Source organism: Myotis brandtii, unplaced genomic scaffold, assembly GCF_000412655.1.
Source record: "Myotis brandtii unplaced genomic scaffold, ASM41265v1 scaffold621, whole genome shotgun sequence".
Classification (NCBI taxonomy): Eukaryota; Metazoa; Chordata; class Mammalia; order Chiroptera; family Vespertilionidae; genus Myotis; species Myotis brandtii.
In genome coordinates, this window is record NW_005370372.1 from 1420545 (window position 1) to 1437003 (window position 16459).

Here is a 16459-nt window from a genome sequence, read left to right on the forward strand (position 1 = left end):
CGCACTGCGCCTCCTCTGAGTCTCGGTATGCTTTTCTCTTTCCTTCTAGTTGTAGAATTTCCACTCAGCCAGCCTTCCTGTGGTTCTGGATGATGTCCTTTCCGTCTTTTAGTTGTATTTTTGAAGTGGTTGTTCGAGGCAGCAAACTCTGGTGTTTACCTATGCTGCCATCTTGGTTCCTAAAATGAAATTTTTAGATGTCTTACTTAGTTTGTCTCTATATATTTTTAAATATTTCATTTAAATATCAATTTTGCATCAACAGAACATATATAACCTTTCACTTCTACAGCTGCATAGTTATAAGAAACCACTCAGTTTGTAAAATGTACCTTATAATGATTTTATCATGATAAATTCTAAACTACTTTGAAAAATGACTATGCTTTATTAGATATTTCATTTCAGTCAAGTAATTGAAGGTTATAGACTGTCAAATGGTATCTTCAAGCCTATAATTGCACTAATATCAGTAAGTTTATCACTCTATTTTTATATTTAAATTATAATATTTGCAATATGGTATTTGTTAAAATATTAATACCTGATAAGTTTTATAGATTAGTACCTATGAAGTTAAAAATACTCTCTTAAAGACTAGACTTTGCTTTATTTTTGAAATGACAAAATTTGTACCAGTTATAGTAATGGCAATATGTGTAAACGTATATTCTTCTGCAAGTGGAAACAAACAGATCACTACGAGCTTGAGAATTCTGTTCCTATGTAAGGGGAAGAATTATATACTGCTCTGAAAACATGCTGCAAAGTGGTGCGTGAGATACTTGTTTATGGATAATTTTTCGCCAAGTGGCATTCTTTTTCCTGACAACTCTAAATTGACTCATCATTGGGTCTTAGGAAGATCTTTACTTCAATGACTTTTTCACTCAATATGAGCCCAAACGTTAAACAAATAACTTTTCTTTTTTAAAGAAATAAAAGCCCCTTCCCACTTTTTCAAATGCTGGAAAAAATTGTACCATTAAACAATATTTAGGGCAACAGAAAAGTATTTTTGTCTAGCAAAGGGATAATTATAGCATACTTATTTTTTGAAATCTAAAACTAATATTTCATATCATGGTGGTTTCATTTCTTGGGCAGAAAGTTGAGAAACAATAAATAGGATCATGCATTTCACACTATTTCTCTAAATGTCATATTTTATAGTCAAAGGAAGATAACATATTCTAACATCTTTAAATAGATGTGATAATATATTCATAATCAGTATACAAAACACAGAGAATGCCACTCATGTCACATTATGATAGTGGTAAATAAAATTGAACTACATAAGACAGGAATCTTATCCTAATTACCAGTTAGAGACATAAAATGTCATAATCAACAAACATTTTTAACAAATACTTTTTGTGCTCATTTTACAATGATAGCAACATTATGGATTTACAGATCAGAGATAAATTTCTTCCCTTAGAACTATATAGGCATTTGGAAAATAAATAATATGTGTAACATAAAACAATGACTAGTTATAAAATAGTTATGTATAATGTACCATAGAATTTCTGATTCTGGAATACCCAATTTTACCTAAGAATATTTAAGCTATTTCTAAAGAAGACCAAGACATGAATAGGGTCATTTTGGAAAATAGTCGAATACCACAAGGCACAGAACAAGAGTAAAATAAAATGCAAAAACATAGATGAAAGCCGGCGATCATGAACGAATATAATAAAATACAATAGGTTTTCAAGGACAGAGTTAAGTAGGAATGAAGTGTTCAGGAAAGGTTGCAAGATAATACTAATATTAACAGAAATTAACTATAAACTACAATCTTTGTGTTACTCCTGAACATTTTTCTAACATAACTTCTGTTTTATCTTTAGCTGTCCTTCTTTCAGGGGAGCTTTCTCTGGCCAGGCCATTCCCAGTCCCCACCCAAGTTCAATCACCATCCTGTCATTCATATGATATTGTCTTTTAGAAATAATATACATTAACATTACATGAGTGTTGTATAAGTAGTTGTTTAATGTCTGTCTTTAAAAAACTACAAGTGCCAGAGGACTGATACTGTGTTTTGTTCAGTTTTGCAACCCCAGCCCCTGGCATGCGGTTGGATCATGAAAAACACTATATAAATTACTGATTACATATCCAAACCTGTTTCTCAGGTCTATCATTTGTTACACAAGCCCCTGGTTATCGTTTTTTTAAGCATAAGAAGAAACAAGTTAAGACAACTTGCGGTAGAGCAAGATTAGAAATAATAGATCCTGGTTCTTAGAATGTTTTCTCAGTACACAAACCACATTATTTTTGCTATGGATTTTAAAAATCACACGTTTCATGTGGCAACAACTTGGAAAGTTAAGTCTGCTATCTTCTAATATGATACCTTGGCCATGCATATTATTACTGTAAATTCCAGTTCTGTTAATTATTAGTTGTATTCCCGGGGGCATAAGCAGTCTCCTTAACTGTCAAATGGAGAAAAGTATACCTACCTCACAGCTCATTTGTGAGGGATATAAATATGATATGGTATAAAAATAACAATAATAAAAAATAGCATAGCTTTTGTATGTTATTGTCATAAGGGGAAAGCCTTCGGGAGGTGAAAGTCAGTCACACAACTACAAAGCAGCAGAGCCTGGACTCAAGCCCAGGTGCTGTATTTTCAGAGCCTGTGCAAGTGGCCGGCACAGGACCCAGCATCTTCCTTTGGTCTCAAACCTGTGCTGCTGTGATTGAACTCTAGTCCTGGAGAAGGGACTGGCCAAGTGGACAGTGGTAGTAGTGATTGTAGTAGCTATACCAACAACAGCAGGCTTTCTGCCATTGATGTTCATGCTCGGTTCTATGAAAGTATCAAGCAGAGCACACACAGGAAATTTACAACAGCAACGGGGGAAGGAAAACAAGGGAGGCAGCATTGCTCTGACCTCTTCTCTGATGTCATGCAGCTGCTTGTTTTGGGGAATTGGAGCAATGATAATGTGCCCAACAATGGCAAAACTACCAAACAGCACTAAAATTGTATGCAAGGCAAGTAGTCTGGGTTGACCATACATTTAAATTACAGGTGTACCTCTCTCTTCCAAAAAAACCAACAGTGTCAAAGCCTCTGACTAACAACCAGCTGTGTCTTCTTGATAACCCACAATTGTGCCTCTTTTCCTTTATGCCTTATTTATACAGTGGGGCCTTGACTTACGAGTTTAATTCGTTCCGTGACGGCGCTCATAACTCAAATTACTCGTATGTCAAATCAACAGTGAACGAGTGAGACACGTGATGCTGGGCTGATGTTGTGGCGTTCACTGTGATGTTCGCTGCGCCAACTAGAGGTTGGGTATCTGAAGCTGGCTCGTAACCCGAATTTTAGCTCGCAACTCAAAGCAAAAAATTGGCTGAGAGACTGCTCGTATCTTGAAAAACTCGTTAGTCGGGACACTCATAAGTCAAGGCCCCACTGTATTTAAAAGGGCAAGGAGGTGTAAAATATTTGTGGAGAATGATGGCTTTGTTTATTTTTACAAAGTAAGGAAGCTACAAAAATTGAGAGTAATATGACGGGATGCTTCAGATAAAGTTAATTTTATAGTATAAAATAGCTCAACAAATGTATTCCATGGCTTTTCATTGTTTGTCCTCTGGTAAATGTTATTGGACTTCTGCCTGCAAAAAATATCATAACTTCAAAATGTCCAGGTATGCTATCATTGAGAACATTTAGCACACAATTCAGAATATTCCTCAACTTAGTTCCTCTCATATTTCTCCTTACTCAATCTTGCGGCAATTTGTCATTTCCATTTCTGTTCACTCACCGCCCTCATCCCAGCCCATGAGTTACTGTGTTTCCCCAGCACAGTGTCTAAGATTTTACGATCAGTTTCAAAGCTCTGTGTAATAGGATATCCTCCTACTTCTATGTTCTCATTTCCTACAACACCCCCTCTCATCCTCCCTTCGGTCCTCCTAAACTTCTATATAGTCAGTCCATTGATGCAGTTAGCCAAAAAATACCTCATTCCAAATGTAGCATCCTCCCTCACTACTAGTGACATATCCTTAATTCTTCTCATCCCTCCAGAAACCCACATAGTTAGGCATCACATTACATAGACATTTTCAGGTTCAACATCCTGTAACTTTATTTTTTCTGATGGCATTATCTCTGACCAAGGATAATGACAACGAATAGCAGCTTACAAGTTGGTTTTGAAACTACTTGACAGTCTGTATCTATAAAGACAAAAGTAATTCACTTACTGTTGAGACCAGATCTCTACCATATATTGCTCCTGTTCAGAAATTTTGACTTAAACATTGGGATATTTGAGGCAAATGAGTGTTGTGCCTTTTTATTAATCAACTAGAGAGCTAATTTTCCATTTTTCCTGAAATGTACTGCCTTGGCATTGGCAAAATTGAATGTCTCCAAATACAGACTAGAGTTCTAATATATACCATATCGAGAGCGTAAAATTAATTAATAGGAGACTCAGCTCAAAGTTCAGGGGGAAAATTTTTTCTTTTTTAAAATAACAAAATAAAGCAGCTCTCTAAAAAAAGTGTTTTTGCATAAATCAAATAAAAATGCTAGATTTATTCCAAATCATGTAGTTACAATTGTTTATATGAAAACAAAGAACTCTTGCTTTATAAGCAGAAACTGTCTTCTACCAGTGAGATTTATTTATAAATAATTAAAGTGTTCACTATAGTAGATTAGAGATAATGACTCAAAAGTCAACTCAACATGTGATATAGATTTTCTCTATTCTAATTAATTTGAAAGTAAAAGAAGCCATTCAGTATCTGAGTACTTTTTTGAGGACTGTTCTGCTTATATATTTCAGTAGTCACAGCCTTAATGTTTAACTTTTTAGGATTCTGGATAAATACTTTAGTTGTAAATATGTGACATGGTCAATACATTTTCTAATAACGCAGAAACATATTGTTAAACAGCAGTGCGTATATGGATCAATTTAATTATATAAAAAGACTAAGTGAAAAGCATTGGGGATGTATGACACTATGACAAAGTTTCAAGTCACTTTGAGTGACTTTCCCATTTACTTCTGTGTTTAACCATAATTCATTCTTAACCCTCGTAGTACTTCCATCATGAGATGAGAATATGACTACAGACCTTCTGAGGAATTTGTTATTTATTTATTTGAAATAAATCTGAAAAATGGGGAATATCAAATGGTAAATCCAATGTATTTGGTGGTGATCAAAGTAAAGTGCTTAAAGGGTTACAAACTCAAATGTCCACAGTGGCCATGTGGGTAACATATAGAGATGAAAGAAGAAATGTAAAAAGAATAAGGAGAAAAAGTCCTAAGTCTCATGAAAGGCATTCAAATTCAAGATATCAAAACCCCACGTCAAGGAAATAAAGGATGCCTGTGGGTCAGATTCAGTCCAGACACTGCCAATTTAAATATTTACTTAGATAATAGGATACGGAGACTGTTTTGTTAATAATGTGCTGCATGCACATTATATAAAATATTAAAAATAGAAAAATCAAGATAAATAGGAAAAATACCAAATAACTTTTTAAAGACAAAATTTTAATGCATTTCCTTTAAGTTTTGCTTACATAGTTGTTCCATTACTACCTATTGCTTCCAATGACTTCACAGAAGTATTAATTCTAGGAACAGTCAGCCCTCTATATTGGTGATTGGTTGAATCCTCAGTTTTTGGTAATAATGGGGCCGCTGCCACCAACCCTTCATGCATACAGAGGGAGGGCTGTATTATAACATATTTAATATAAACATCTATTTTAACACCCACATTATATACAATTTTGTAGATATGCCATTGCTTCCTGTTCCCTTCTTATTGGCATTTTCTTTTAAATTTATCTTTATTGTTGAAAGTGTTATAGATGTCTCCTTTGTTTATTTTATTTTTCTCCCCTTGACCGCCTCCACCCTGCTCCCGCCCCTTCCAGGCCTTCACCACACTATTGTCTATGTCCATGGGCTATGCATATAAGTTCCCCCATTCCCCACATTTAAATATTTTTCCAGAATTCTAAATACCATGATGAACCTCTTCTTGCTTTACATTTTTTCTTGTTTTTTTTTTTTCTTTTGCATTTGTATGTATTTCCAAGAGCAAAATAATCAAGATAAAGTTTATGGACACTTTAAGGATCTTCCTAAGTCCCAAATTATTCTCTGAAATTTATATCCTCACCAAGAAATACCAGAATTGTCTCTCTCCTTCAATACCTTTACCTAAATAGTAATTATTTTTAAAATATTTGCTACTTTGCTGAAAGAAAAGCTTTTATTTACATCATCTGATTATGACACTTGAATGACAAGCCTTTGCTAAAACAAAGCTTAATATAAATAAAGTGTTAATTCTCTTGCCCTCATTACTTCCCAGATGGTATCTATTTAAAAATCTTAAAATGTAAAGTAACCATAAAAGTAGATTCCAATTCTTCTACAGTACATATGCTCCTTTGTATTGACATACTTACATTGATAAAATTTCCCAGTGTTTTCTAATCATGGGTGTGACAAACACTTTTATAAAAATAATTGATAAACATAATAACTGTACTTTCAAAATTTAGATTAAAAAACACTGATGCTATATGAAAATATAAGATGGTAAATAAGAATTACTGGTTTTTAAATTAGAAGACTTAAAATTAAGTGGAAAGATCAAGTGAAATGTTCCACTTTTTATTTTTTGTTGGACCGTATGTTCACTCTTTGAGCTTACTTGATCAGGTCTCACTGGGGCAAAACATTAGAGTAAATTGTTCAAGTTCTGGAATTTCTCATTCTAGCCAATATAGAATATTTTTCTTTCATTGTTATATACCTTGGGAGTTAACAGGCATTCATAGCTGAATAATTATACCATGACAGGTATGTGATATCTGCATAAACTCAAATTAAGCTCTTATTAAACTGTAATCTGCATGAAGTCTGAACACATATGCTTTCTCTTTTCCTCGGTTTATACTATTAATTTTAATGATGACAAAAAGCAGATGAATTATGTCACTGTTTATTTGGGGAATCCAGATAAATTCATGTCCCTTAAATTTTGAGGGCAAATACTATTTAACCCAGCTGTATGAACTGTATGTATGTACATACTGTTACTAGAAGGACAATGAATAAAGTAATACTAACTTTTCACACACTTGAAAACAAAGTGACTTCATATATTCTGAAAATAAAGTTATAAATTGGGTAATTCCTTCGACTTGTCTTTATTAATAGTAACATAGTCAATTCAAATGCATAGCTGAGTTAAGAGATATTCTGTTCAACACTATAATGTATGATGTGTTTATAAAGTAACTTGGTTGTGTAAATCAAACACACACAAAATTAGAGTTTTATAATTCCTCCTTTTTTATAATTCCTGGAAACAGGTTACCTGGCTCTGCTATATACTAGCTGTGTGACTTAAGGCAAGTCCTTTTTTCTGTCTTGTTACTTCATCTACAAAATTAGAATAATCATCCTATTTCAAGAGGTAGTGTAAGGATAAAAAAAGTAAATACCAACAAGCACTTAGCTGATGGTTGCTTAAGAGATATTAGCTATTATCATAGCAAATGAGTTATCAACATGCTATCGAAGCAGAGTTGTACTATTTCTATTTTATTTATGATAATTAAAATGATAATAAACTAAATTTCTATATGGCAAAAGCATGATACCCTGTTAATATACATTATGATATTTAACCTTTGAGGTAATTCTGTGGAATGTTTTTATTTCATAGTTAAGAATATTAACTCTTGAGTGATTTAAAGACTTGTTTTAAAACACATAATCAATAATTGGCACACTGGGTCATAGAATCTAGGTTTCATCATTCATAAACAATATTTTTACTGCATATACTTTAAAGGTCAAATAACAGGAAAATTCTGGGTCACAGAAAAACCATGTAATCTCTGGAGACCGATTTCACAGGTAAGATTTCCACTATTCTAAAGCAATGCTTGAACAGACACAATAAAAATTGAAATCAATAAAGCCAGGGGCCAAGCATCTCTACTCAGGTTCAAACTGTAGATGAACTTTATGGAAATGTTGTCTGCCCTGATAATGTTATCCTTATTTCCATTTTGGATCCTAAGAATTTCTCAGAAACAAAAACTGTATCTGTATTCAATTTAAAAAGTCTGCTTGAATTTAACTAGAGATTGGTCATATGTATCATGAATATTTTTTCTTTAAGTTCTTTATTGTTTAAAGTATTAAATATTTCATGAATATTAAACTGAACTATATATATAACTGGAGTATTTTTATTGTTCAATTTAATAGATAAAATACATTTTGATCAAAACAGTTATGATATAGTGGGCTTTGTAGCTATACTTCCTGAGGAACATGTCTTTGCCAAAGTATATATTTAAAAATAAAATAGTGGCAATTATTAAGTATAATAATTATAATTATTGCTTTAAAATATTTTAGCTTCAAACAATTACATTTGGATTGAATTTAAAACCAAATATTATAATTATTCTACATATAAAAATACTCAAAACTATTAGTGATTATGAAAGAAAGGTATTTTTAATATACTCAAGCCTTACAGGTATAGTTTTTCCTTGAGCTTACTTTTTAATGAATTTCTTCTTTCATCAACAGTCACTTACTTGCATAATTTTTGTTTGTTTTATTGTAGGGAAACACAAAATTTTAATATGATATGGCCCATAGTTAGACCTGAGGCAGGGTTGATACATTATAATCAGGGCAGAAAATTATACTTGCTCTATTCACATAGCATTATTTTTTAAATTTCTCAGCACTCACTGATGAAGACCAGGTTACATTTCCTTTGTATCTCCCCGCAATGTATATTGTTAAATAACTATTTCTGACAGAGTAATTTTTTGAAGTTTATTATTCATAATTGCTCCTATATTCCTTTGAAGATCCAAGGACTCTTAATAGCTCTCAATTTTGAAACAACTATGGAAAATACGCAGATTCCATCCAGGCCAGGAAACCCAAGTTTGATTAGAATAGCAGAGGAATTGGGGCAAAAGTTTAATAGCTGAATTTATAAAAATAAAATAAGTTCCAAATATTAGTGTGTAGTGAATGAAAATAAAAATGGGTTTAAAAAATCTGGAAAATCTCTATATTTATGTTCAAGGAGGGGGGCAAAGGACAGCAGAAGCAAATGTCCAAGGTCAGAGTGAAAGTACGATAGAATCACATCCTGTTAGAAATGCAAAGGTCTCTGGGGGATAACTAATTAGGAACCTCTTATCATGACTACATAAAGTCAATAAACTCTAAAGATTGCTTACATACAGTATGTATGCTTAGCTTTAATATTCATGGGGAAGCATTCATAGATTTGTTGGGATCTCAATAGGGATTCTGATGCAACAGAAATTAAGAAATGTGAGCTACAGAGAAGCTAAATGATTTAACCAAGTCACAACATGCAAAATTCCTTTAAACCGTGTAAGAAGACCAACTTCCCTCGCTCTCCAGGTCATGGCAATAGTTCTTTTCCTGCCACCAGGCTTGTATGTTTCTAACCCATCCTACACATCACCGTCGGATCCATCATGATATTACACCTCTTTGATGCTATTGTTCTCCAACTAAAATTATCACTGTGTCTCTGACACCTTCTGAATACAGACTAAATTGCTTATTCTGGCACAGAAAACTTTCCACAGTTTGATTCCAAATTTACATTCAGTCTTATCTCTTAATATGTGTATATATTTTCACTGTCTAAACTGAAGTTCATGTTATATCTTAAATATGAATTATACTTATTTTTGAAGGGCTTTTGGTCATGCTGTTTCCTCTTGATAGAATAATCTGCCTCCCTGCTTTTCTCTGTCTTCTCTCTCTGAGCTCCTCTGACTATGCACCCACCACCTACACACACACATACACACATAGACATACTCATCTCCCACCAAAATACATCTTTCAAGGACTAAATCAAATAAAGCCTTTTACATATACTGGAGAGAAAAGTCTCTCTCTCTCCAGTTTTGAACTCCTGTGTTTCCAGTTTCTACTATTTTAGGGTACATCTCACATAAGATTTATGGTATGGTTAAAAACGTGAATTTAGGAAGAGACAGTGCTGTTATTAAATTCTCACTCCATCACTTATGAGCTTTACAACTTTAAGTATTCTATTTAAACTATTTCAGTTTCTCATCTATAAAAACTGGTATAATAATAGTAGGGTTGTGTGAATATTAAGTGAAATAATATGCCTGAGGTCTTAGGATATCAATAGCACTTTGCATGTGTTCAATGTTAAGTGGGATAGCTACCAAATACTTTATAAAAATAATATCATAGGTATTATCATTGTACAATGTTGTTGTAAGTTCTTATACACTCCTTGAATTGAACGATTACATATTTCACATTCCAAACATAATTCTTACATAGTCACAGCTAAATATATATTTGCTGCATCAATTAGTGTTTCAGAAAATATATAAATTAGAAAGTTCTAAAATAAGTGTAAAGATGAAAATACCAATAAGTAATTATGTGTTTTGATAAATAGAAAATTACATTTGGCAAGCCTAAATAGCATTTCCAGTTTGCTGTTACACTTTCTTATATCCCAGAGATGTTAAAAGTAAAAAATGATCAAATGATCATGTAACCCAGTTGTAATGGAATGATGGGATATTACATTGATCAGAAAGAGATATTACAGGATGGGATATTACATTGATCAGAAAGATTTGTTCTAAAAACAAATACTATGATAATATTTAACTTTCAATGAAGATTGCTCTACTAAGGAGGGTAATCCATTAATAAGCTTAGTATTAATAACTAGTGTCCTGGTGCATGGATTCATGCACATTGAAAGGAAATTAATTAGAAGGAATATTTTAATATTGCTATTTGCGTCTTGCTAATAAAAAGAAAATAGGATTCTACCGAGTGTCCTATCTACCTACTCCAGGACTTCTGTGAGGATCAAATGAGATGAGGCATGGGAAAACGCTTCACAAACTTTTGGTTAAACTGTAAAATGGCTTATAGTATAAAGCAAGTCGGGTTCCTGGGCTGAAGAAACTCCAAGGAGGCTAGTCGCTAGGGAGAGGAAGCCGGGTGTTGCTACATGATGTCATTACCTATCGCCTACAGTGACCGTTTCCGGGCTGGGCTGGGTTGTGGGCCACATTTTGTGCCATGGGGTCTTGGCAGTGTTGGATTCAATTTGGTGGCATGGCCTGTGTCCCACTTGGGAGAAGCCAAGTGTTGGTTTGTTGGCTCCAGGTCTGTGGTGCCATTTATTTTTAAAAGGCCAGTGCGCATCATAGCAGCTCCTGCATTGAGCATCTGCCCTCTGGTGGTCAGTGCGTGTCATAGCTACCAGTCAGACAGATGGACATTTAACCTTTTATATACATAGATAAGTGAAGAATTACAAGGCCTGATGAAAATTAAAGAGGAACAGGGATATGAAAGCAAAGGGACTGTAAGGTTATATTCTTTGTCATTAGGTTTTATTTTTTATCTTTTGTAATAAGAGTAAACTCATCTTTGATTTGTCATTGGATCTTTTATTGTGATTTAGCTCATGCAAAGCTATATCTTAGTATAGATAGAAATGTATTGAATTATATTTGTCTCTTGCCCTCAAACAATTTAATAGCAAAAACAGAAGACCTGCAATATTGAATATCAAGGATGAAGGTAACAAATGTCAGAAAGAGAGTATGAATATGTTGCTATGCAAGTTCTACAAACATGTTTTCTGTTGGGAAAAATCAATGAACGTCTATTGGACTGGGTGTCATCACCTAAACTTTGAAGTATGGGTAAAATTTGTACCTGTATAGATTAGAGAAAAGTCATTCAAATTAAAAAATAATGATATACAAGAAAATACAGAATATTTATTTGTTCATCTGCACTATCATTAAATGTTACTTAGCATAAACCCTGGTTAATAAAAAAAAATCTAACTAGTGTTTTTAGTATTATTCATGGACTTTTTCTACTATGACTATGAACTGATGATAAGTTTTCTCTCCTTGGAAGCTCTTTGATTACTGATTCTACTTTCTCCTGCTAAGAGAATAAGATTCAGGATCTAGAGCTATGTTGTCCAATAGGACTTCCATGACAGTGGAAATCTTTGTATCTCTGCAATATTGTACTGGTATTCAAAAGCCTCTGTGACCATTGAGCACTTGGAATGTAGCTAGGGTAACTGAGGAATGTGAATTTTAATTTTAACCAAGTAAATTAAATAGACACATGTGGCTCATGGCTACAGTATTGCATATCACAGATCATAGAGTCACCTTTTTAGAAAATATAAATTTCAGAGGAATTGAATCCACAAAAGGATCTCCCTTTGGCAAAGTACAATATGCCCCAATATTTTCTATGAGATCCTATTACATCCCTTCTTTGCTGAAGTCAATAGTTTTACCCAGTATAGTCATTGTCTGTGTACTATTGTAATTAGGATATGCACAAAAGAAACTAATAACTTATATCTACAGGAATTTCAGAAGACTTCTCCTAGGAAGTAACTTTAACTTAGCCTTAAAGCAGTGGTTCTCAAGTTGTGGGTCACGACCCCTTTGGGGGTCAAATGATCCTTTAACAGGGGTCGCCTAAGACCATCGGAAAACACATATATAATTACATAATTTGTAACAATGAAATTGGGGGTTACCACAACATGAGGAACTGTATTAAAGGGTCACGGCATTAGGAAGGTTGAGAACCACTGAAGGAAAGAAAGTTCACCCTGGGGTTGAGAATTGAGCAGGAGATGGGGGGGGCGGGGGTTACAAAAATAAAAAAAAATCCATGGTATGACCAGGGAGTACTTGATAGTTCAGTATAGCTGGAAATCAAGGCATTTTTGTGTGTGTGAAAAAAAAAAATAGCATATAGTTTTAAATACTAACTATTGAACTTTACATATTTTATATAGTTTCTCACCCAAAATGGTCATTCTATCATATAGAATGTAGGATTTTCTTACTCTTGTCTTTTTTAGAAATGTCACTTATGTTTTAATTGTTACATAAAACAATTAAAATTACAATTTTGTTACCTAACCTTATTACTTGGACAAGATTGAGATTTAGGAAATATATTGCCATGATGTCATCCATGGTTTATAATTTATAAGACTTTGGATTAGACATTAAGCACAGTTATTATTTCCTTTAATGCCTTACCTCACCTCAGTCTAATAACACTCAGGAAATCCACAAGACAAAGGGGAAAGAGTGGTCTCAAAAGTTAAAAATAGTTGCTGAAAATTGATGCAATCATGTAATAAAATATGGCACAGTAACTTATATGATATACTCATAGTATCTGCTAAAGCAATTAGAATCTATGCAGCTAGATTTTTGTTCATGTATTACTAAAAATGGAAACCATTTCAGCCCAAGTAAGACATAAACTATACAGTTTGTGTACATTGTTCTTGGGATATTTTGGTCTCATTATTTGCATATGTGATCTATTTAATACTCTTTAAAATAGAAAATCATTGAGTAGCAATAAGATTTCAAAAGGCCTAACAAGTACAACTGGACAGTTTTCTATGTCACATGTCTACATGTGACGACATAGGATGCTAATAATTATATTAAAACAGAGTTCATGTGTAATAAATTAATATCTTCATATATCTAATAGGTCTTACAAGATAACAGGAAGAGCAATATTTATGTCTCTTTAATATCAATCCCATTAAATTTATCAGACATATTAAAAAGGTAGTCTTATTAATTGAGAATTTTCATACATGTTATATTTAATAACATTTTTAAGAAAGCTTTTGAACTAGACTCCTGTTTAAATATAAGAAAGAATAATTTTCAATGCATTTTCAGTGTTCAAAGCATTCACATGTATTTTAAACACATGTCCTAATTTCCAATGATGAAAATATAGGCAAGTATTTCCACTGTGGCACAAACATATCGATCAGTATAAGAAAGCTTGATTTTCTTGTGCCAACTATAAACAAAACTGTAGAAAAAGGAAATTAATAAATATTTTCAAGGGCACACTAAGTATTATTTTATGTAATTTATTACAGTGAATCTTCACATAAACCCTATGAGATTTTCTTATACTCCGTTTACAGATGAGGAATCTGAGCTCAGAAGGGTGTAGGGATTGCCTGAGGCCCAGAGCAAATGAAAGGCAGAGCCAGGGATAATACCCAGCTCTGTCTGATTTCAACACACTTGGACCCCATTACTGTGTGTAATGGGTATAAAGTTTACACAACAAACATTTGTATGTGGGAAATCTCTTTTACTTCCCTATTCAAAATGAAATTTATTTATTCTAGGCTTCCTAGGGAAATTTCTTTTACTTCCCTATTCAAAATGAAATTTATTTATTCTAGACTTCCTAGGGAAATTTCTTTTACTTCCCTATTCAAAATGAAATTTATTTATTCTAGACTTCCTAGGGAAATCTCTTTTACTTCCCTATTCAAAATGAAATTTATTTATTCTAGACTTCCTAGGGAAATCTCTTTTACTTCCCTATTCAAAATGAAATTTATTTATTCTAGACTTCCTAGGGAAATCTCTTTTACTTCCCCTATTCAAATGAAATTTATTTATTCTAGACTTCCTAGGGAAATCTCTTTTACTTCCCTATTCAAAATGAAATTTATTTATTCCAGCTCACTAGGCTGGAAAGAAAATTCAATTCTTTACCCTTCAATAGAATCATATAAGAATATATAATAATTACATGGTAGATACCCAGAAATTTGGGTAAGAATTACATTTAAAGTGGAGGGGGGGGAAGGAAGGGAGAAGAAGGCCTGCTTTGAACATATGGCCTGATACCATGACGAAGGATAGATTTTCATCTTCTCTTGAACCATAACTGACAGGCTTAACCTCTCTTCCTATGAACTCTAATCCTTTACTTTGTAAATCAAATACTAAACACCAGGTTGGAAGTACTTCTCGTCTACCTTGCCATTGTCTTATTAACTTGGACACAAGATCCCAGATATCAAGTGTCTCATACTTTGAGAGATAGCTCCTCCATCTTTGTCAGTATTGGAAAATGTCTTAAGAGGACAATAAATTTATAATATTTATGACAATGTTTTCAACCACACCACCAATTCTCCCTGCTGCTACCTCTAACCTGTGATAAATAATCATTTATACAAACATTAATAATATTTTTATGATTTGTGGCAATAGAGTATATATCTTTCACTAAGCATATCTGTTTTGGATTAGTTCCTAATTTTTATCAAAATACATCCAAATATTTCTTAAGAGGTTCGTCTATGCTTTTTCTTAGCATATTCCAATAAGTTTAATATTATAATCTTAATATTCAAGTGCCTGTAATAAATCAGAATCAGACTGTCAAATTACAGTGGGAAGGCTGGGGAGTGTTGTGGAGGGAGGTAAGAGATCAACCGAAGAACTTGTATGCATGCATATAAGCATAACCAATGGACACAAGACACTGGGGAGTGGGGTGAGGGCATGTACTGGGAGGTACGAGAGGCCGGGGGAAGGTCAAAGCGGGGGGCGGGGAAGGAGACATATCTACTACTATCTGTAATACTTTAAACAATAAAATAAAAAAAATTTATATTGTAAACAAGTTTGTAATTTCATGACTAATATAACTGTCTTTGGGTAATAGTTCTTTCAAATTATATTAGGAAAAATTACAGTAATGATAATGTTTGTTTAATTTTCATATTCTTTGGTTGCAGTGATAATATGAGAAGTATTAATATAATACAAATAAATTATATTTGTGTGTTTTTTATGTTGCTTGCTGCTTTATAAAGGCTTTCTTTAATTCTTTTAAATTTTCTCAATAAACAAGTCAGTTACCAACACTGATTTTGGGGAACCTGCGTCTCAAAGATATTAAGTGGCGAGCCAATCGTTGGCCTGGCTGGGCCTGCCTTCTAATCACTGTCCTTGCACTACAACTTAGCAAAATTTTGAGAAACCCTGTAAATTACCCCGCCATGTAAACTTTAGAATCCAGCTAAAGAGCCGTTCTTGCCAGAGGATAACTAAGTACCAAGTACATGGAATCAGTAATTCTCACTCACAGTAATAAAAATGAGGAACACATTTTGTTTCCTTTTTATTTCACTCTTCCTCCCTAACCCAAATGAATTTTAAGAGTCATAATTTGAAACTCTGCCATTAGCTCCATCAGAAATATTAAATTTTAAAGTGTCCCATAAATGAACACCATTTACTATTCTAAGAAGATAGAAAATACTTTTATGTGAATACTAGAAATTGCCAAAGAAGCTATTTTATTTCAGCCTGTGGACAAGTTAATGTGCTCCTGGAAAAAGCATGCATATTCTGACCTAATTTATCCGCTAGTGCACCTGATTCTGAAAAGAGTGCTCAGAAAGGCATTCCTCCCCCAACCCCCACCACCACCAC

At 33.3% G+C, this 16459-nt stretch overlaps 1 protein-coding gene across 1 annotated transcript in view; it reads left to right on the forward strand.

Moving 5' to 3' along the window:
- Nucleotides 1-16459, forward strand: part of SEMA3A (sema domain, immunoglobulin domain (Ig), short basic domain, secreted, (semaphorin) 3A) — a 202311-nt gene that overhangs the window by 95120 nt on the left and 90732 nt on the right. The window lies entirely within an intron of this gene.